This window comes from Bufo gargarizans, chromosome 4 (assembly GCF_014858855.1).
Source record: "Bufo gargarizans isolate SCDJY-AF-19 chromosome 4, ASM1485885v1, whole genome shotgun sequence".
Lineage (NCBI taxonomy): Eukaryota > Metazoa > Chordata > Amphibia > Anura > Bufonidae > Bufo > Bufo gargarizans.
The window spans coordinates 303,351,523-303,374,241 of NC_058083.1; positions in this window are offsets into that span (position 1 = coordinate 303,351,523).

Sequence of the window (22,719 nt, forward strand, 5' to 3'; positions counted from 1 at the left end):
AGAGAAGCCCTTACATAGCATGCTCTCTCTCCTTGCCACAGGAGATGAACGTGAGACGGGCCCACAAATCTTTCTACTGAGTCCATCTTGCTTCATCTTTTGCAATAAGGAGAAAGAAAGCGTGATATGCAATGCTTCTCTCTCCTCATTCTAGCAATCAGCAGGGGTCTCAGGACCCCCACTGATCAAAACTTCTCATATGTTGCTATAACATATCTAGTTTTCCAGAAGTACTATGACCCTTTAAAACTATTTCAAACCTGTAACACTATATATATATATATATATATATATATATATATATATATACATACACACAATACCCTACAGCCCGGAGGGATTGCACCCACATTACTTTTTTGACTATGGCTGTTGTATGTATGTGTATATATATATATATATATATATATATATATTAACTTGACAGTCATTATATGTGATGACCAACCATCAAATTGAATGCCAAACAGGAAATCTCCTATTCATGTTTCAGGCCTTGCCCATTCAGAAAGAAATGATGAAATATGTGGTAAAATATTCAAGATAAAAAACGGAAAAAATGGCAAAAATACTGTAAGTGATGTGCTGTCTGTATTGACATTGGAGGAGACTTTAAGTTTGCTAAGGTAGGCTTTAAAATAGAATGCTTGCCATTGAACATAGCCGAAACTGAAGCAACAATGAACTAAAAAATAGATTACAAAAATGAGATTCATCAGTGGTTGATACCTTTTAATGACTAACTGGAAGGATGATGACACAATTTTAAGCTTTCAAGACTACTTATGTCTCTTCCTCACCCATCTTTTTAAACTTTTCTGAAGACGAGACCAAAATAGTCTTGAAAGCTTGCAATTATGTCATCAACTTTTAAGTAAGGCTACTTTCACACCAGCGTTTTTGCTGGATCTATCATGGATCAGCAAAAACGCTTCCGTCACCATAATACAACCGCCTGCATCCGTTATGAACGGATCCAGTTGTATTATCTTTAAAATAGCCATAATGGATCTCTCATGAACACCATTGAAAGGCAATGGGGCGACAGATCCGTTTTCTATTGTGTAAGAGAAAACTGATCCATCTCCATTGACTTACATTGCGTGTCAGGACTGATCCGTCTTGCTCCACACCACATCGCGGACAGAAAAATGCTGCTTGCAGCGTTATTCTGTATGGAATAGGGATGCAACCAAGCGGAACGGAATGCATTCTCGTGTGTTCTGTTTCGTTCAGTTCAGTTTTGTACCCATTGACAATGAATGGGGACAAAATGGAAACATTTTTCCCCGCTTTTGAGATCCTATGACAGATATCAATAGTGGGAAGGGAGAGCGCAGATGTAAAAGTAGCAACCACTGAGGATGGTTATCTTTTTTAGCAACAATGTATACAAATTTATAAGAGCATTTAAAGCTGCATTTCGTTAAGGGTTTGTCTGGCCAGGGTTAATTCCTATGAATGGGCTCTAAGTGGGATAAAAAAAAATCTCACCATCTCTCTTCCCCACTCCTATTCCTATGCTTGCTGGGTCCCTACACTGAATTTTGACAGTAGACCAGAAAGCAGACTAGCGGGGAAACAGTAAGATTGGATTATAAGATCTCTGCTTCCCATTTTAAGCCCTTTCTAAGCAGTTAACTTCCTGATGCCCCCCCCCCCCCCCGACAACCACTTTAGGAATTGTGGATTTGTATGCTGTTATCACAAATTATTTTACATAGCTTCTAATGAATGATTCCCCTCTGACAACCCCTTTAACATGCACCAAATAGATACATTGTGCCTGATAATGGGCCATATGCCATTTGTCAAGCAGTGTATGAAAATGATTCTTCATCATAGGTCTTCGTAAACATTACAAGGTCATGAAATAATGTATAATTTCCATGAATGGTGTCTGCTTGCATATCTCTTAAAGGGATTCTGTCACCAGATTTAACCCTATTAAGCTAGCTGACATTAGCTAATGTCAGCTAAACCTAACTAGCCTATTCCTACTTTTGTCTATGCCCCCGTTATACCAGAAATCTAACTTTTATAATATGCTAATTCGCCTCTAGGAGCAGGGGGGGCGTTGTTCCTGCTCCCAGAAGCTCCGTTCTCCCACCTTTGTCACCTCCCTCCAAGTCCTGATTGACAGGGCCAGTATTTGGCGCAGGCGTGGTGAGAAGCTGGCAGCCTACGAGCGTCTTTCCCTCACCGCGCCTGCGCCGAATGCTGAACGGTGCAAGATTTCACCGCAGCACAGGGCTGGCAGACAGATGTGAGCGCTGCCTGGCTCTGTCAATTAGAACTTGGAGGGAGGCGACAAAGGTGGGAGAACGGAACCTCTAGAAGCAGGAACAACGCCCCCCCCCCCCCGCTCCTAAAGGGTAATTAGCATATTATAAAAGTTAGAATTCTGCCGTAACGAGGGCATAGATAAAAGTAGGAATAGTCTAGTTAGGTTTAGCTGACATTAACACATCACTTATGTCAGCTAGCTTAATAGGGTTAGATCTGGTGACAGAAACCCTTTAATGATGCACCTATATTTGCATTGTATACTGACAGAGTGAAGAATTTGAGTGGTATAGTATTTGATCCAGCTTATTTATAGCTGCATTGTGAACAAACCTCCGCCAAACATGAAGACTCACGCTGTGCATAAATGCTAAAAGCAACCCAAACATCATTCATCTAATATCTATACATTTATTTGCTTTATTTGTGAGCCTTAAGATCATACTTCTGATTTATGGTGAGATGAAGAGTTAAAGGGTAACTTAGCTTTTAAGCCTTTCTTCTTTGTTATATTCGGGCATGTTCAGCGCACACTGGCTATCTTACATGACGACGAGACACTCCGGAGAGACTGTGGACCTTAGAGTGTAACTATGGTAACTGAATGATTCCTACTCTTGCTGACGCTCCATTTCTCCAGTGCATTATAAATATTTCATGTGCGAAAATGTCTCTGTGCTGCCATCCTTAAGAAAAAAAATGCTGCCCTTAATTTTTGCTTTAACAAATATGTACTTTCTTCCCGAGAGCTTGTGTAAACCAAGTCTCTGTACATGTTTATGATGTGGAAAAAAAGAGGGAATACAAATGCCAAGCAATAGCTTCTCAGCTTAGCTTCTGTCTATTTATCTGTCTACTCAAAAGTTGACAGGCGCATATAGGTTCTTCCATAGAATCCATATTTGTTGAACACATATATTATCTTAAATTTGGTTATAATCAATTATGATTTATCCACTGGATAGGTACCGGTAGCTCAGAGGGAATCCAACCACTGACACCTCTACTAAAGCATAACGGGGTCCCATATCCCTAAATAAATAGATTGCTGGTTGCCCATTCAAAGTCAAAGGGACTTATAGAGATAGTGGGGGACAACAGTCTTCACCAGTTCTATAGCGTTAAAATGGAGCTGCTTAATATCAATTGCCAAAACTGACCCATTCACACATGTTGCGTAGTGTTGATCACGAATATTCGAGAATTTGAGAATATTTAGAATATAGTGATATTTTTTTTATTAGTACACATGATTCCTTCCTGCTTCTAGCTTGTGGGCCAATGATAAGGCAGCAATATCTTTTACTTTAACAGTAGTGTTGATTGCGAATTTTCGCAATGCAAATTTTTGTAATGAGAATTTTCGCAATGAGAATCAATGAGATCGTAAAAACTCAGATCTGATGGTATATTCTAACCCCCAGGCATTCCCATGATGACGGGGACTCTTGTCAGGGAGGAGTATGCCACAGTGGAACAACTGTACAGATTTTAAAGAAAAAGACAAATATTCTAAAACACTAATATATTTGTTTTTTTTGAATATTCATAATACTAGAAAACAAGAATATAGCAATATAGCGAATATTTAAAAAAAAAAAATACAAATATAGAGCAATTTAGCTAATATAGTGCTATAATCTTATTTGTCTAATAGTTGTAATTTTTTTCTCATCTGAAGTTGAGAAGTTTTTTGAAAATTCGCTATATTGCTATATATTCTTGTTTTAGAATATTACGAATATTCAAAAAACAAATATATTGCACTATATCGAATATATTCGTTTTTTAAATATTAGTCTTTTTTTCCACCTGAAGTCATGATTCCTCCCTGCTTAAGTAACTTAAGCATGGAGGAATCATGACTTCAGATGGAAAAAAAAACCTGCCGCTCATCACTAATGTTGAGACACTTTAACGATCAATATTTACAAATGGTCCAAAGGACAAATGGTTGTCTCTTAGTTACATGTTCTACAAGTAATCACATTCTAAAAGGTTTATTAAATTATTATCTTATATGAAAATGAATCAGTCTATTTGGGCCACAGTTGTCAGGGAAAAGATGCATACGTGAAACCTTAATTTAGTCCATGTGGAACTAAATTTTTTAGATGGTAAATCCATGTTGCTTCATTCTGTTGTAATTTTCTATCTAAATTGCCCAATATCATTTTCTGAATCCCCCAAAATTTGAGGCTCTGGCTTTTGCCATTATGTATAGTTTGTACGTGTCTGGAAAGGGTTGTGTCAGAATTGGTGTTGATACAGCTAAAATGTCTTCTAAGTTCTTGTATAGTTTTACCTATATATAGTTTAGGGCAACTGCTTTGAATGGCATAGATGACCATTGTAGATTTGCAGTTTATGTATTCCTTTATTTTATATTTTTTGTTATCCACCGGATTCTCAAAATCCTTCCTTGGTATCATCTTCTGACAAAACATGCAATCGTCACACAGATAAGATCCCTTCGTGGCTAACCATGTATTCATAGGGTCTTTTAATTTTCGTATGAAGTAATTATGTACTAGTTTTTCTTTGCCCTTCTGACCCCTTCTGTAGGTAATAGGGTGTGATTACTTGTAGCACATGTAACTAAGAGACAACCATTGGTCCTTTGGATCATTTGTAAATATTGAAAATGGAGCTGCAACACAGATACTTGAAGTATGTTCTATTCAAACAGGAAACATGGGACCCTCATTCTGCTGACTAGTGGGGGGCAGCAATCACACTGGCACCAATCTAGCAGTTATCACTTATCCAATACATAGGTGATATTTTTTTATAACTGGAATAGCCAAGATGTGAAATTCTTCATTGGATAATGTGATCAGTTCTTCCCAAAATTTATGGCTACCGTGCTATCAGAGATTCTGTTTGCCACCCTCAGGCTTGGACTGGCCCACAGGACAACAGGTGAATCCCCTGGTAGGCCCCTTACAAATGTGGGTTCAAGTCCTTTACACACTGCACATATGGCACATGGCACAGTAGACTTACTGTACTACATATTGTGAGGGGTAGCTCTCTTTCACTGGGGTCACGCTCACAGATATCTTCACTGACAATATATTTTCATGTCCAAACTGTGCTTTATTGTGGCCCAAGCACAAACATAAACAATACAAAATAAAAGCCTGCCCATCTGGGCACTACCTAACACATTAACTTGACTAACTAACTTACCTACAGAGCAGCGTTCACATCCTGTCTCAGGTGTGGCTTTCCCAGCCCAATGTCCATCAGCCTCCTGGCTGTACAGAGCACAGTTTACACACTGTCTCAAGTCCAATGTCTCTTGTGGGGGATTAAGGCTCAGTAGTCGGCCTGACTATGGCCCTGCGACCCTCCCAGGCGTTGCTTCGTCCCCCAACTCTAGGCTATCCTCCAGCCTCGTGGTCCCTCAGCCTAGCCTTGCCTAGTCAGTTGAGACCACATTCACAGAGCCATCCCAGGCCTCTGTTTTCAAGTCTACCCCTCCTAATACACTGAGGGTTGTTTATAAGCCCTTGAGTACCTACAGCTGGTCTCACCTGTGGTGGAAAAAGGGTGTGGACCATACTATCCACCCCTTCTATGCCTCTAACCTGTATGATACCTGTCACTGTTTCACATACCCCTACCCTTTGTTCAAGCCCATGAGCGTGAACACTTGCATAAACATGGAAGGTTGGTGAGAGGGCATCTCCATCAACCATAGTTTTCCCCTTGTTTTGTCACAGTAATGCCAGCAGAGCTTGGTTTATCACCAAAACTGACATTCTGCCTAATCAATATTGTTTTAGCTTAGCTTCTTTGGCCTTTGTCTTTTTTGAGTTTCCATTCTTTTTGTTAGCCTTCTCATTCTTCTTGGGCATGACATCATATATTTGCCCTCAACTCCTCCTCCTCTTTCTCACCATAGCAGGAGGCACTGGGGACTTCCCCAGACTCGTAGTCTTCTGGTATTTTCTCCATAGGCTCACCCAGGATATTGTTCTCCTTTCGGGCAGGATTCAGGAGAGACAGCCCATCGCAGTAAACAGGAACCGCATAATGGTCTTCCACCTCCTCCTATTTCTTCCCCAGCAAGCTGCTGGCTACTTGGAAGGGCTTGTAGGCGGAGGGGATGTATTTCAGGCCCGGGCTACACTCTACCATGAGTCTTTTGGCTTCTGCAGCCCTATCAGCCTATCAACTTGGTCAACAGAGACCTCTTCCATCTTTTCTGCTTTGGCTGGCACCGCAACATCATTGTTTCCAGACCTATTCTTAACCAGTCCTTGTTTGTGTTTTTCTAACATTTGGATGTTCTTAACGATTTCATCCTTTGAGCTTATAATATCTTCCAATTTTTCTCTAATGTGTTTTTCCAGTTCTTTGCCTTTACTTTGCTCCTTAGGCGCTTCTTCAAAGGCCCCTGCCAGAGAGATAGCCTTATTCTCCTTCTCTTGAACATTGGCAGACACAGAAGTACCCATGTTCTCTTTTGGCAACCCTGTGGGAGTTCCACTCAGGGACTCTTCAAGCCCTTTGTCAATGTCTACTGTAGCCCTGTGTGTTTTTCTGGAGTCTTTACTCTTCTCCTGGATATCAGGCAGTAGACCCTTCAGTTCACTCATCTCTTTCTGGGTCTCCTCCTTTGACCCCTCTGAAGCCCTCTTCAGTTGCTCTGTGAGGAAAGCTAGTCCCTTCTCTATCGTAGTTAGGGACTGTGTGGTGAGAGAGAAAGCATCCTCATGATTGCAGTTGTACTGATATGTCAGGTCATCTACCATTGCCTGGGTATGGGTCTCAGATAGTATGCCGACTTCTCCCCACTTAACTCTCGTCTCGCCAGGTACAACTGTTGTCTGGTCGCTACTAGTAACCACCTTAATTTCACAGGACCTTTACATGGCAGCTTCCCTCTCTGAGTTGCTATCAGTCATAGCACCTACGTCACACATTCCGTTCATGTCATTATTAATCCTGACCTCTAGGGGCACTGATGAGCTAATCCCCACATTGGACACTTCCTTAGTAACCATAAAACACTGTGGAGCCTGCATATCAACCTCTGGTACGTGTGGTACACCCTCTAGCCCTACCTTATTTTCCTGCACATTCACCAAGCATTGAATTGGAGCTGCTCTTCGCTCCACACTACTTATATGCAATTCTTCAAATTTCTTGATCAAGTCATATAGTTCTTCATGGAAAATAGCAGTTGAAGAAAACAATGCTTCATCATCATTTACATTTTTGTCAACAAGGGGACGCTTCTCCCCTGACCACAACCTGCAACGGAAAAGGCATGTTATCATCACATATTTCACATGACATCCCACTTTCATTATGCATTTCCGCCAACTTGGCACAATCACCTTGCACCTTATCCGCACCATTGTTTCTAATAGTCACTTCACTTAAAGGGTTAGGTTCCAGTTCTGCAGGAGTTTCATCACTGACTGCAGAAGTGTTTCCACTTCCCCACAAGTCACGGAACAATGGGAAATCACGGCCCAGCCTTCCCTCATGTATGAGTTTATTTCTACCAGCAAGTCCAGAAGTCCCAGTTCTCACCGCAGTCTCACGCTCAGTGAAAACCACTGGATAGTTCTTATTATCTTCATGACTGTCCCATACACTTAGCATTTTATCACTTCCAGGTTTCTCCATCATGCTATCTCTTACCTGGGCTAGCAGAGAATCTCTTTGCCATCCCAAACCTAGCTTTGGTCACGGGCAATTTAGGCAACATAGTAACCTTCTCCCCTGCAGATTCATGTGAGAGAGCAACCACAACAGGCTTACCCGTCTGTTCAGACACTGCTTTTTTCATATTGTCACATATTTTTGTAGCAGTTTCTCGACTTGGTGACTTATCACCTACCGGCCCAGCAGGTAGCAACTGTCGCCTGCTTACTGGGTCTGTCGCACAATCAATAACAGGAACATTCTTACCCACTGTTCTCACTGGTTCGGCAGTCTAGGGAGATGAGGATATTCCAAAGACATCTCTACCGAGATCATCCTTCTTCTCTCGGATTTTGGAAACCTGCCCTTGGCTCCAGGTACCACAATCACCTGTAGATTCCGTGATGCAATGGTTGCTACTGGAAACATCATGGCCTTGAGTCCAGACTTTTCCCGGATGGTCACTCCAGCCGCACCCTTTAGCACTTTGCGCACACTTGCAGGAAACATAGGAACTCCTGAGAGTTGAACCGCTCTCCAGCTCCTTTTCTTCCAGTTGGTTGCCCTTGGCAATGGCACACATCAGCTTTTCCTCCGGAACTCCAGGCACACTACTGACACCTTGGGCTTTTGCAAAGTGTCCACCCACTGCAATTACGCCCTCAAAACTTCCCGCTCTACATCAAAGCACGCCATTTAACTTGGGAAATAACCCAGCTCCTTGGCCATGTTTTCTCGCAGTTTTATATGCTGCCACCGTCTGGCATATTCTGTCATGAGACTGATGGTAGCAGACATTTGAGCAACCAAGCCCCCTTAGCTAGAGACCACACACTATTTTTCTTTTTCTTTTCTCTTCACAAGTCAGTCTCTGTAAATTAGGGTTTCTGTCCCTTTAAGCTCCACACAGCAATTTCCTTTGCAACACAGCTAAAAAAAATTCCAGAACAGCACAGACGTTGCCTTTTGCTGCAATGTTGTTGCCCCTAGCAACTACTTTGTCTTTTACGTTCTGTGTTATCATTTCAGCACAGACGTTGCCAGCATCCTCCACCAATTGTGAGGGGTAGCTCTCTTTAACTAGGGTCACGCTCACAGATATCTTCACAGACAATGGATTTTCATGTCCAAACTATGCTTTATTGTGGCCCAAGCACAAACATAAACAAGCCTGCCTGTCTGGGCACTACCTAACATATTAACTTGACTAACTAACTTACCTACAGAGCACCGTTCACACCCTGTCTCAGGTGCGGCTTTCCCAGCCCAATGTCCATCAGCCTCCTGGCTGTACAGAGCACAGTTCACACACTGTCTCAAGTCCAATGTCTCTTGTGGGGGATTAAAGATCTGTAGTCGGCTTGACTATGGCCCTGCAACCCTCCCAGGCATTGCTTTGTCCCCCAACTCTAGGCTATCTCCCAGCCTCGTGGTCCCTCAGCCTAGCCTGGCTGAGACCACATTCACAGAGTCATCTCAGGCCTCTGCTTTCAAGTCTCCCCCTCCTGATACATTGAGGGTTGTTTATAAGCCCTTGGGTACCTCCAGCTGGTCTCACCTGTGGTAGAATAAGGGTGTGGACCATACTATCCACCCCTTCTATGCCTCTAACCTGTATGATACCTGTCACTGTCTCACAATATAGATAGGCAGAATCCAAAATTTCAACCAGCTCATGTCCATATAAAAAACTGGGTGAATTATTTAACAAACTACCCAGTTTATTATCATAGACACGATCAGGTATAACTTCTAGGTACAGAGACAGGACAGCCCGTATACTCTATCCCCAGGGACCACCTTCTATAAATTGCTTCAGGGCCCACATAATCAATAATCTTGTGTGTCTTGCTGTTGCTTGCCACTATGTGAGTAGGTAGTTTTTGCATGTAGCTGTACTGTGGGCCCCTAGAATAAATGTTTACTGGTGGGCCCTACATACCCCAGTCAGACACTGGCCGCCGTATTGGGTCCTGCACACCTCTGCTATGTGTATGTCGAATAACCTCCTTGGCTAATAGAGGTGTGCAAATTCCCTTAATTCGTTTCCCTAAAGCCAACATCATGGTATACAGGTGAAAATTAGAATATTGTGCAAAGTTCATTTATTTCAGTAATGCAACTTAAAAGGTGAAACTAACATATGAGAGACTCATTACATGCAAAGCGAGATATTTCAAGCCTTTATTTGTTATAATTTGGATGATTATGGCTTACCGCTTATGAAACCCCAAAGTCTCAATTTTGACGTACCCTTTGCTCAGGGGGTATGGATTAATTAACTGATTAGAGTGTCACACTTTGAACCTAGAATATTGAACCTTTTCACAAAATTCTAATTTTAAGCTGCATTAATGCAACTCCTTTTAATTTGCATTACTGAAATAAATGGACTTTTGAACAATATTCAAATTTTTCGAGTTTCACCTGTATGTCACTTGTAGTCTGTGAATGGACAAATTGTAAGCCACTACGACCATCCTTCTCTTCTCGCCATAAACATTGCCAGTGTTGTGATGCTAGAAGCAGATGAGAGAAATTTCATTTTTCCAAATTTTCTCATTTATTCCTGCCTATAAAGGTGGTTCATGTAAAAGGCATATATTAGTGAAAAGCAGTAAGTATTGTCCTTTAATCAAGTCAAATGTAGTGCAGGAATGTTGCAATCTTGGATCTTTACCATCCATAGTGGCATCTGTAGTCTTTTTTATTTTTTTTGTTCTGTGCAATGGTCTGGTACATTTTATGTTAAAGAAATCCTGTTAGGTAAAATGAAGTGGTTCTGAAGTGACGTGGACATGTGGAATCCTGAAATAGATGCATCCAGAACAGCCTGAAACAAAGTTTAATTGTGCTTTATTCACGGTCTGTGATACAGTCTGCTGCACAAACCTCTCAATTGCCACCTTCTCAAGCAAAAACATCACAAACGGGTTGTGTCTTTATCATGTTCTATTACAATTGTAAGTATTCATGTGATAGCTGACATTTGTGTAACGCTTGTGAATCATGCCAACTGAAAAGGAATATTTTTACAAACTTGCAATGACCTGTTTAAATACAACAGAAAATGTTAGGAGAAATATTTTATTTTATTTATTTGTATTTATTTAACTTATTTTATGAAGAATAAACTTATGAGCATTCTTCCACTTCAGGTGTCTTGAAATATTTCTTTGGTGCAGCAACTGTTTCCCATACACCCATTAGAAAAATGAAGGAATGTACTGTATGAAGTTTGTATGCCAGAAAACTCAAAAGTACTTTGAAAACAATAAATAGATTTTGAAAAGAAAGAAAACTCAAAAGTCACACATTTTGGCCCAAGTCCCACCAAAATTTGCAACTTTTGTCCATATTACACTACTCTCGTTACTTAAAAAAGTGGCATAAAATGGTATGATTTAGTATGCTAATGACTTGGTCCTGAAAGAAGAAGCAAGAAGAGGATGCCGACTGTGTGATCAATTGGATGAGGTGAGTTAATTATTTTTATTTTTTAACCCCTCAATCCATATTTTAGTAAGCATTCTGTATTAAAAATTGCTATTATTTTCCCTTATAACCATGGGGGAAAACAATACAGTGAATAGACTTTAATGGGGTCCGGGGTTGCTTTCATCCCTATCATCTCCTAGCAACCATGCATGAAAACTGCACCACATCCGCACTTGCTTGCGGATGCTTGTGATTTTCATGCATACCCATTCACTTCTATAGGGCCTGCGTTGTGTGAAAAACGCAGAATATAGATCATGCTGCGATTTTCATGCAACACCCAAGTGATGCGTGAAAATCATCGCCCATGTATGTACCATAATTTGCGACTTTTTGAGGGGTCGTGACTTAACAGGAAGGGCGAGGCTTGACGCCACCTGTCAGATTTACTATACCTTTCACCAACATCTCACACTAGTGCAGGGAGATCAAGACTAGCATATGGATGTGCCAATCTTGATAAATGTCTCTCATTGAGTGGATTTTGCAGTGGCTTTTTGGTGCATCCTTTGCCAACTCTAAAGCCTCTTTCACACAAGCCATACATATTGTGTCAGGATCTGCTCAGGAAAAAACTGCTGGTTGTGCACACAATTTCAGTTCTTGTCTGAAATAGTGTTCAGTGTGTGCATTTTTTCCATCCAGATTATATCCAGTTTGCATGCATTTTTTCAGTTGCTTGAAGAAAAACTGAATAACAATCTTCTAGCAACCATCAGTGAAAAACGTAGTACATCTGAATCCATTTTTCACGCAAGCCACATTCACTCCTATGGAGCTAGAGCTGCTTGAAAAACGCACAATATAGAAAATTTTTCCAGAACACAAAGATGATGCATGAAATGAAATGGTCAGCATTTAATAATCCGGATGCTCTGCGTTCATAACACACATCACATTCGAATGGAAACACTCGTGTGTCTGCAATACAGTCTGTGTCAGTTTGCAGATGTCTCTTGTGTGCTATACCTTGCCCTGGTTGAGCAACTTCATATGTTTCATGTTTGTCTTGCTTTTCCATCTGTGATCTAAACGTATTGAGAGAGTGTCAGTGTTTTGCTTCCTTCTGCTGAGATCTCTTGACCACTGCCATCCACTAGGTCTGAAAAGTGTCCTTATTTCTGAAGTCCGTTCCTGAAATCTGTGTGTGCTGGATCCCATAGTCTGTATGTCTGGATTCTACATGTGTTTTGGATCTGTTTGTCTGCCAGCACGCCATCTATTGTGCCATGCCATTTCACAAGTGTTCCTGGCCACAGCAGCTTCCAAGAACACCAAGACTATCTTAGATAGTAGCAGTCAAACCTCAGTGAATTTCACATTCCTGTACAGGGGTTAAAGGGTGAATACCAGGGAAATGCCAGAATAACTCCCTTAGGGTTTGGCCCAATGTCAAACCAGTTAGTTGCCATAGTGGTTCCTCGATCATTGTCCGTATGCATGTCTATAACAGCTTCTTAGAGATTTCTGAGGGTGTCACTTGATCCAGATCCTTATTCCTTATGAACAGTGGAGATTGTCTTTAAAGTGTGTTTCTGGAGTACTTGTCCTGCATTTCACATAAGACCCATTGGAATAGATCCTGTGCAGTGCTACATTTCCTCTGTGGTGGTGCTGTATAATGCTTACAAATAATAGAACGTCTCCACTTAAAATGATTTTCAGTCTCTAGACATTGATGATGTATCTCTATGGCAAGGATCCATTGTAATGGCCTCTAAAAAAGCTGTGCTATGCCAATGAGAACTGAAGATGCAAAGCATTTTCATAAGAGTGAAGTGGTGATATCTTGTCAACTGCGAAGAAAGAAATGCAGGTTAGTCAGCACATCCCAGTGCTCAGGTGCTCAGATGTCACCTTGGCTGAAAGCACAAAAGCGAAAACAAACACAATGCAACAGCACTCTGCAAACACAAATAATAAAGTAAATACAATAGTTCCATACTCACTATGGAAAATGTACTAATGCTAATGTTTCGTGATAAATGTGAGATTCTTGCCAAATACATCATGGACAAATTAATTTGTGCCTGTCCGCCAATGACAAGGCGATATCTTTAGGACGAGAACCTACACTAAATACTACCTCACTTGGTGCCTCCATTAAATTCAGGGAATGCAGGTTCCACAGGCATGCTGTGCCCACACTGTATTATAACTCTTTTAGTGCCACAGCGGCCTCCATTAAATTCAGGGAATGCAGGCTCTGTGGATTCAATATTGATAGTCTATCATATACATATTGTAGGAAGGAACAAGGGTCCATCATTGATGGTCGGTACGTGTCACCGAGGTTCCTGGCCTCGGGGAGGTAAGAGCCTTTTTTTTTACTGAAGTGTCAGTATTGCGGACTTCAGCTGTTTAGTATGGCTGTAAAGCTGATCCGGGCCGTTTTTTTTTTGGGAGCAGCAAAAGTGCTTTGTGGGTGGCTACTCCCCACGTTCCAGGCCGGTTTAAAAGCAGTCAGCACTGTCAGGTTGGGTGGATTATTCCTCTCTGACAGGGGAGAGCAGTCAGCCTGTGTTTGGGATCTGAGGCTTTGTGCCGTGCTGGAGGGGTGAGAGCCTCATGCTGGGAAACAGGCCCCCTAAAGCCTCTTGTGGACCACTGGTGAAAAAACTGCTAACAAGGTGATTGTTTTGTTCCTTTGACTTTCCATTGTGTGAACAAACACCAAGACTGCGAACTGTCATTTAGTTTTTTCCTTATGTGTGAATAAACACTGAAGTTTTGCTTTACCAACTGGTTTTTGCTTCTATACTGCGTCCACTTACCCTTTCTACCAAAGCAAATCCCCACAATTGGTGGCTTGGAGCGGGCACACGCAGTGAGGCTGGCCTGAAGGCCAAAAACTTTTAGTTTTTTTTCCGGGCACAGGTGTACGTCCTATGTCAAGCCGGCAAGGTTACGACCCGTGTCCCCTGACAAAATGGAGGCAGTCGTGAAAGCCCTCATGAAGGCTAACTTGCAGCAGCGGGAGGCTAACAAGCAGCAGCAGCAGGAAACCAACCAGCTGCTATTACAGCATGTGATGGCGTTACAAGCGTCAGGAGCGTCCCAGAACGTCCACGATGCCCAGAAAGCTGTCCGTGCGGCGATCCATAAGATGACCCCCTCGGACGACATTGAGACCTATCTGACGGTTTTTGAAAAGGTTGCCATGAGGGAGAAGTTACCCTAAGACCAATAGGCTGAGATAGTCACTCCGTTCCTGGCTTCTGGTCCCCAGCAGGTGTTTTTTGACCTACCAGATGATCAAGCAGCCGAATACCCGACCGTAAAGGGTGAGATTCTGCCAAGACTGGGGATGAAAGTATTGGTGCTGGCCAGCGTGTGCATTAGTGGGAATTTAACCCAGCTGAACCCGCCAGACTGCAGTATTATAATCTGCTACGCCGGTTGCAAAAATGGCTGCAGTCTGACATACTGGGTCCCGCTGCTATGCTGGACCGTCTGTTAGCTGATGTGTTCTGGAGGGCTTTGCCGTACCTTCTACAGCACTGGATTGGCCAGGTGTCCTCTGATAATGTCTTAGAGATGGTCGAGCTGGTGGAGCGCTATAAGGCCACCAGAAATCTACAGGGGGGTTCTTTTGGGAGGGGGGCAGTTGAACCCCAGAAATCTCCACACTTAACCAGGTGGCCAGCGCCAGCAAAACCAGCTCTGAATATACTCTCTACAGACCCAGCTCCGATGGTCCATTGGCGGTGTCAAGAGCCTGGTCACATAAGGACAGACTGTCCCCATGGGGGAAAACCCATGAAAACTATCTATGGCTACTGCCCCTCAATGTATGCCAGGAGGTTGTGTGCAACCGGTACCCCTGAGACAATAGACACCTGTGCCAGATGCAAGTGGGAGATACCCTGGCGGTGGCGCTGCTGGACTCAGGGGGCCTGGTGTCCCTGGTAAGAGCTGCCCTGGTGTAGCCTGCCATGTATACTGGCTGAAAAGTCTGTGTTGTGTGCATCCACAGAGACTTAAAGGACTATCCCACTGCCCTGGTGTCTCTATCCAAGGTGGACAGCCAGTAGACTCATGAGGTGGCTGTCGCCACAAAGTTACATTGTGAGCTTATAATTGGGAAAGACTTCCCCGGTTTCCCATCACTGTGGCCTGAGGCGAGAGTCACCAATACCCATGAGACAGGGATAACCCTAGCAGAGTGGCCCAGCTCAGGGAGGAGACCAGAACCCTGTGAACCTGAGACCGAAGGGCCAGCAGTAGGGGTGACCGCCACTTTGGTGGAAGAGGGGGAGACAACCCCGGTAAGTGTGATGGTGGGAGACGTGGAGGAGTTTCCGCCCGGGCAGGAGTTGGCAGACCTCAACGTCTCCGGAGATAATTTTGGTACAGCACAGCACCAGGACACAACTCTATCTTGAGCCTGGGAAAATGTGGTAGTAGTTGAGGGTGAGCCTCAAAAACACGGGGCCGAGTCTATGTTTTCCCGTTTTGTGGTTCAACAAGAGATGCTGTACTGGGTAAATCAACTACGGGGTGAGCATATTGAACAGTAGGTGGTGCTCAAGGCGTATTGCAAGCTCGTGTTGGAGTTAGCCCACCAACATGTTCTTGGGGGACACCTGGGCCAGAAGAAAATACAGGATCGGATTCTACAGCATTTTTTGCTGGCCCAGTGTGTTCAGAGAGGTGGAAAAGTATTGCAAGTCTTGCCCAACCTGCCAAATAACCGGCCCCCAGCCATATTTCCGTAGTCCCCTGGTCCCTCTCCCAATTATTGAGGTTCCATTCGAGCAGATCGCTATCGATCTCATAGACCTAGTACCGAAGTACGCTAGAGGGCGCAACACATCTTGGCAGTCCTGGACTATGCCACTCGGTACCCAGAAGCGGTGCCGCTGCGACATACCTAGGCCAAACTCATAGCCAAAGAGTTAGTGGAGATGTTTTCCTGAGTAGGCCTACCGAGAGAGATTCTGACTGACCAGTGGACCCTTTTTATGTCAAAAGTCATGAGGGAACTCAGTAAACTACTACAGATCAAACAGTTGACCTGGTAGAAAGATTTAATCAAACCTTGAAAAACGTGTTAAAGCGGGTGGTGTCTAAAGATGGGAGAGATAGGGAAGTAGAAGATCCCAATCTCATGTTCGCAGTGCGAGAGGTGCCCCAGGCCTCTACTGGGTTCTCACCCTTCAAACTGGTGTATGGCCGACATCTGCGTGGTTTGTTGGACATAGCCAAAGAGGCGTGGGAACAGCAACCCACACTGCATAAAAGTGTGTTTGAGTATGTCACTCGGATGTAAGAACGGATGGAGATGGTGTTGCCACTGGTTAAGGAACATATGGAAGCAGCCCAGCGAGCCCAGAGTAGGGTCTATAATCGCCAGGCTCGGGTTCTGAATTTTAACCCGGGAGATCAGGTTTTGGTTCTGGTGCCGACGGTGGACAGTAAGTTCCTGGCTAGGTGGCAGGATCCCTATGAAGTGCTCGGAAAAGTTGGGGAGGTAACCTACAGGGTACACCAGCCAGGGCGGAGAAAGCCAGAGCAGGTGTATCATGTAAACTTACTGAAACTGTGGAAAGATAGGGAAACCTGTACTGAAGATAGCCCGTGGTCAGGTTTTCTAGGGGAAGCGGTTTCGGTCCCACAGTCTGAAGGGAAGCAATTGCACAGTAAATATTGCTGACAACCTTTCCTCTAAACAGACTCAGGAGGCCAGGGAGTTTGTCAGCAGAAACACGGATTTGTTTTCGGACCTCCCTGGACGCACTTCTATAATCCGGCATGATATTGTTACTGAGCCTCAGGCCAGAATCTGGTTGAAACCATACCGAGTAACTGAGTTGCGGCGACAAACCATCACGGAAGAAGTGCAGCTGATGTTACAGCTAGATGTCATCAAGGATTCAAAAAGTGAATGGGCCAATCCAATAGTCTTAATACACAAGCCGGAAGGGGCGTTACGATTCTGTAACGACTTCCGCAAACTTTATGAGGTTTCCAAGTTTGACGCATATCCCATGCCCCGAATGGATGAGCATATTAAGAAGTTAGGTCAAGCCCGGCATTTTTGTATTTTGGACCTCACTAAAGGGTACTGGCAGGTACCCTTGACGGAGGCTGCCAAGTAAAAAACGTCTTTCATCACACCAGAGGTGCTGTATCAGTACAAGGTATTAATTACTCTTTGGTCTTGCCCATGGTAGTAGTTGGCGTCTGACTCATTGTGGGGTTGATAGGTGTCTTTAAAGAGCTCAGACAGATGCTACTAAGTTAGATTAATGAGTGGAGTAGAGGTGGACTTTTTAAAGGCACACTAACAGGTCTTTGAGAGCCAGAATTATTGCTGTTTCTCAGGTGTTTAAATACTTAAATTCAGCAGTGCAAGACAAATAAATTCTTTCAAAATCATACAATGTGATTTCCGAATTTTTTTATTTTATTCTGTCTCTCAGAGTGGGAATGCACCTACAATGTGAATTTCAGACCCCTCCATGATTTCTGAGTGGGAGAACTTGCAAAATGGTGTTCAAATACTTCTGTTCCTCACTGTATTTGAGTATATATATATATATATATATATATATATATATATATACAGTACAGACCAAAAGTTTGGACACACCTTCTCATTCAAAGAGTTTTCTTTATTTTCATGACTATGAAAATTGTAGATTCACACTGAAGGCATCAAAACTATAAATTAACACATAAGGAATTATATACATAACAAAAAAGTATGAAACAACTGCAAATATGTCATATTCTAGGTTCTTCAAAGTAGCCACCTTTTGCTTTGATTAATGCTTTGCACACTCTTGGCATTCTCTTGATGAGCTTCAAGAGGTAGTCACCTGAAATGGTCTTCCAACAGTCTTGAAGGAGTTCCCAGAGATGCTTAGCACTTGTTGGCTCTTTTGCCTTCACTCTGCGGTCCAGCTCACCCCAAACCATCTCGATTGGGTTCAGGTCCGGTGACTGTGGAGGCCAGGTCATCTGGCGCAGCACCCCATTACTCTCCTTCATGGTCAAATAGCCCTTACAAAGCCTGGAGGTGTGTTTGGGGTCATTGTCCTGTTGAAAAATAAATGATGGTCCAACTAAACGCAAAGCGAATGGAATAGCATGCCGCTGCACGATGCTGTGGTAGCCATGCTGGTTCAGTATGCCTTCAATTTTGAATAAATCCCCAACAGTGTCACCAGCAAAGCACCCCCACAGCATTACACCTCCTACTCCATGCTTCACGGTGGGAACCAGGCATGTAGAGTCCATCCATTCACCTTTTCTGCGTCGCACAAAGACACGGTGGTTGGAACCAAAGATCTCAAATTTGGACTCATCAGACCAAAGCACAGATTTCCACTGGTCTAATGTCCATTCCTTGTGTTCTTTAGCCCAAACAAGTCTCTTCTGCTTGTTGCCTGTCCTTAGCAGTGGTTTTCTAGCAGATATTCTACCATGAAGACCTGATTCACACAGTCTCCTCTTAACAGTTGTTCTAGAGATGTGTCTGCTGCTAGAACTCTGTGTGGCATTGACCTGGTCTCTAATCTGAGCTGCTGTTAACCTGCGATTTCTGAGGCTGGTGACTCGGATGAACTTATCCTCCGCAGCAAAGGTGACTCTTGGTCATCCTTTCCTGGGGCGGTCATGTGAGCCAGTTTCTTTGTAGCGCTTGATGGTTTTTGTGACTGCACTTGGGGACACTTTCAAAGTTTTCCCAATTTTTCAGACTGACTGACCTTCATTTCTTAAAGTAATGATGGGCACTCGTTTTTCTTTACTTAGCTGCTTTTTTCTTGCTATAATACAAATTCTAACAGTCTATTCAGTAGGACTATGAGCTGTGTATCCACCTGACTTCTCCACAACGCAACTGATGGTCCAAACCCCATTTATAAGGCAAGCAATCACACTTATTAAACCTGACAGGGCACACCTGTAAAGTGAAAACCATTTCAGGTGACTACCTATTGAAGCTCATCAAGAGAATGCCAACAGTGTGCAAAGCAGTAATCAAAGCAAAAAGGTGGCTACTTTGAAGAACCTAGAATATTACATATTTTCAGTAGTTTCACACTTTTTTGTTATGTATCTAATTCCACATGTGTTAATTCATAGTTTTGATGCCTTCAGTGTGAATCTAAAATTTTCATAGTCATGAAAATAAAGAAAACTCTTTGAATGAGAAGGTGTGTCCAGGGCCGTCTTTAATATTGATTGGACCCTGGGCAAGAATTTACTTGGGCCCCCTGGATAACGCCCCCCTTCCCCCGCACTTTGCTGTACTTGCTCTACAGCAGCACTTACCTGTCACATCCAGGGCCTCCAGGTGACGTCTCCTCTCTGTCATCATCTTCTCTGTAGATCTTCTCCACTCGGTCTGGACAACTTCTCTCAGCCGCCTTGTCTCTGCAGAGTGTGACACACAGACATCTTAGCTTCCTCACATTCTATCATTATCCCCCAACTGGAGTCCTCAGAGTGTTATCCTGCTGCTTGCTGTGCCCCCCCCAGGGGTGTAGCTATAGAGGGTGCAGAGGTAGCAGTCGCTACCGGGCCCAGGAGCATGAAGGGGCCCAAAGACACTTGTGCCGCATAAGAAGACACACAAAGCACTGAGGGAAGGGGGGCCCAAGATGAACTCTTGCACCGGAGCCCATGAGCCTTTAGTTACGCCCCGACCCCCCCCCCCCCAATACCCCCAAATACTATCCTGAAGAAACATTACTGCCCCCCATAGTAATAGTGCTCCTCATAGTCCCACCAATAGTAATTTCCTTCTAGAATGCCCTCATTAGTAACACTGCCCCAACCGTGATAATGCTCCTCAACAATGCTCCCCATTATTAGAAGAGCCCTCCCATATTAATAATACCCTCACAGAGTCCCTAGTAGAAACAAGGCCCCCTATTGTTCCCCTCAGTAGTAATAAGGCCCCCATAGTGCTCTTAGTAGAAATAAGGCGGATCTATAAGACCCTCCTATAGAGCCCCCAGTAGTAATAAGATGCCTATAATGTCCCCTGGATCTGCAGTGCCCCCTGCAGTTATAATCCTCCCTCCACCATACAGTCCCATGTAAATAACATCACCTCCTCCCCAGCCACCTCCAACGCACAATCCCATGTAAACATCACCCCCTAAGGCTACTTTCACACTTGCGTTCGTGCGGTTCTGTCCTGTACTTGTACCGAATGGATCCGCACCGATAATACAAACGAATGCATCAGTTCAGGACCGATTCGTTTGTATTAGATTTGAATTTCTAAGTCCCAATACGGATCCGTCCTGACTTACATTGAAAGTCAATGGGGGACGGATCCGTTTACAATTGCACCATTTTGTGTCAATGCAAAGGGATCCGTCCCCATTTACTTACATTGTAAGTCAGGACGGATCCGTTTGGCTCTGCAAGGCCATGCGGACACAAAAACGCTGCGTGCAGCATTTTGGGTTCCGTCTCCAAAACGGAACGGGGGGCTGTACGGAGCCGAACGAATGCATTCTGAATGGATCCGCATCCATTCAGAATGCATTGGGGTTAAACTGATGCATTTGGGGCTGCTTGTGAGAGCCTTGAAACGGATCTCACAAGCGGATCACCAAACGCAAGTGTGAACGTAGCCTATGTACATCAACATTATTCCCCCCCACCATCCACTTTCAACATACAGTCCCATGTCAATAACATCCCTCCCTTCAGCCCTAACATACATCCCAGTTAAATAACTACAACTCCCAGCATCTGCCTCTCCCTTCACTTACCTCTCCAGTCCTGCATTAGGCTCCTCCTCTTCACTCTGGTCCAATTCTGCACTGGTCACATGATGGTGACATCATCCAGGTCATCCTATCACAGCCTGTTTTGCTGATCACATGACCTGTGATGTCACCACAGGTCCTTCGCCTCTTCCCAGTGTATTAGATTCAATTGTATTGCCGTTCTGTGTACGGCAATACAGTTGTATCTAGCAGGCAGGCAGGACATTCGGGGCCTGGGACAAAACATCCGGGGCCCAGGCCCCGAATGTTTTAACCTAGCAATGCCCACTAGTGAATGGGAGTCGGGAAACGGAGCTCCCATGGGCCCCCAGGAGCAACTGGGCCCGGGGCAGCTGCCCCTTTTGCCCTGCGGCAAAGACGGCCCTGGGTGTGTCCAAACTTTTGGTCTGTACTGTATATATATATATATATATATATATATATACACATACAGTATATAAATACACACACACATATACATGTATATACACACACACAAATATGTGGGGTTTCGCTCTGGTAAATAGGGTGAGCGGGCGCAGTACAGGGGCAAAATACAATTTCATAACTCAAAACGTCAGTGTTTTTTCACACTTGAGGCAATTGCACAAAACAGCACATAACTTTGCAGTCTTGGTGTTAATTCACACACAATCGAAAGTTCATATAACACAAGTCACCTTGCTGGCAGTTCTGCCTCAAGTAGTCCACAGCAGGCTTTAGTGAGCCTGTTTCCCCAGCATGTGGCTCTCAGCCCTCCAGCACGGAACAAAGCCTCAGATCCCCAAAACAGTGACATCTCTGCTGAGCCCAGCTGCTGTCACGATACTATAGGAATACTGCTGGAATCCAGTGGCAGGGTCAAGGCCTGTACACAGGAAGTACCAGAGTCTTGAATAGGAGGTTGCAGGACCGAAGGATGAAACAGACCCAAGCAGGCAGAGCTGTAACCGGTAACAACGGTGCAGGACTGAAAGATGCAGCAGAGCCAGGCAGGTGGAGGCATTACCGGTAGCAATGGTGCAGGACCGAAGGATGCAGTAGAGCCGAGGTCAGATGAGCAATGGGTCAAGGCAGGTGGCACAGGTATGTAGTCAAGCAATCCATGTCGGCAACAGGAGGTAGCAGGATGTCACAGAGTAGCAGGGTAAACTGCAAGAAGAAGGAACAAACCAGAGAGCTAATTTCAAGCAAGAGGACTGCACAAGCAGAAGCTAAACACAATGCTCATAGCAAATAGTAACAGGCTTGAGAGATTTAAATGTGAAACAGGAAGTAAGATGGCACCCAGCTGAGACACAATCCACCATCTTAACTGAGGGAGAACTTGAGGGCAAGAGAATCTTAACTAAACAGACATACTAGGATGATTCTTGACAGCTGCCTATTTAAGGACAGCCAGGTACTGCCAAAACCCGGACCACCACTCACCTGTCTGGAAAACCAGCCCAGCCGCACACACTGGGAGGAAAATACCTGCCTTGCCAGACACAACCCCTCATTATGTCACATACTTTGTTCAACCCTGAGGGGA